The sequence below is a fragment of the Rousettus aegyptiacus genome, unplaced genomic scaffold (assembly GCF_014176215.1).
Source record: "Rousettus aegyptiacus isolate mRouAeg1 unplaced genomic scaffold, mRouAeg1.p scaffold_m13_p_2, whole genome shotgun sequence".
NCBI classification, from domain to species: Eukaryota; Metazoa; Chordata; class Mammalia; order Chiroptera; family Pteropodidae; genus Rousettus; species Rousettus aegyptiacus.
Genome location: NW_023416295.1, coordinates 143,185,110 through 143,186,178, shown reverse-complemented (window position 1 = coordinate 143,186,178; position 1,069 = coordinate 143,185,110). Strand labels below are relative to the sequence as shown.

The 1,069-nt window shown below is 34.1% G+C and overlaps 1 pseudogene; it reads left to right on the top strand.

Annotated features, from left to right (window-relative positions):
- The first annotated feature begins 625 nt into the window (after nt 1–625).
- LOC118614618 lies at nt 626–750 on the top strand (annotated as a pseudogene).
- Nucleotides 751–1,069: the final 319 nt, after the last annotated feature.

Here is a 1,069-nt window from a genome sequence, read left to right as displayed (position 1 = left end):
TCTGTTGCAACCTTATAGTACACCATCGTTAGAAAAATGCTTGATAACAATCTTAATTGGTAAAGACCATCTTTTTTCATTTAGCTTCTCTCTCATGATATGCTGCAAATCTAGGCAGTATTATATTTAAGAAGTCAGTATCTATAGTCAAATAGGGGTTCAAAATATAGCTCTACTATATACTATTTGTGTGATCTTAGGCAGCTACTTAATTTTATTACTAATTTTCATTATTTATAAATCAAGAATAATAATTGTCCCAATATATTTGTTGTAAAGATAAAATGAAATATGCATCTGGCACAGTGCCTGGCATATGCTGGATGTTCATTAAATGTAAGATGTTATCCTCTCTGCTCATCTTCTCCTCTCTGAACTTGATAGTCTGTATCACTGATTCTCTTAGAACTTATTTCACATGGAAGCATACTTATATGGTAACTTCCATGGTAATTTTCATAAATAATTTTTAATTCTGGGCTATTCTTATGTTTGAATTAAACATGTAAATTAAATAGATGCTATTTTATTCAGATTCATCACAGTTCCCAGAAACATTATTTAGACAAAGTACAACCAGTTTGTCTTTAACTAAATATGAATTGCTTTAAGAAATAAAGATTCTGTCTATGGCCATGTTACACTGAACGAGCCCAAGCCCGATCCCATCTGATCTCGGAAGCTAAGCAGGGTTGGGCCTGGTTAGTAATTGGATGGGAGACCACCTAGAAAGACCAGGTGCTGTAGGCTTAAAAAAAGAAAAAGAAACAAAGCTTCTGACAACAAGTGCTCTCCATTCTGAATCTCAGAAACCTGAGGACATGTGACACACAAGTAAGCAATTCTATCACCAAGGAATGGTAAAGCTGATGAAACCTGAGCCTGTTTGAAACTTATCTCCCTAATAGTTAGAACATATACTATTAATCGATCTCATGAAATATGCAACAGTGTTCAAATCTCACTTTAAAATAGTCTTTCTGTTCATCGAGTGATTGCCCCATTCTGTCTTCTAGATTCATTCAATAGTATGAAACACCACTTCTCTCTACCCCATAATAACTAAAAC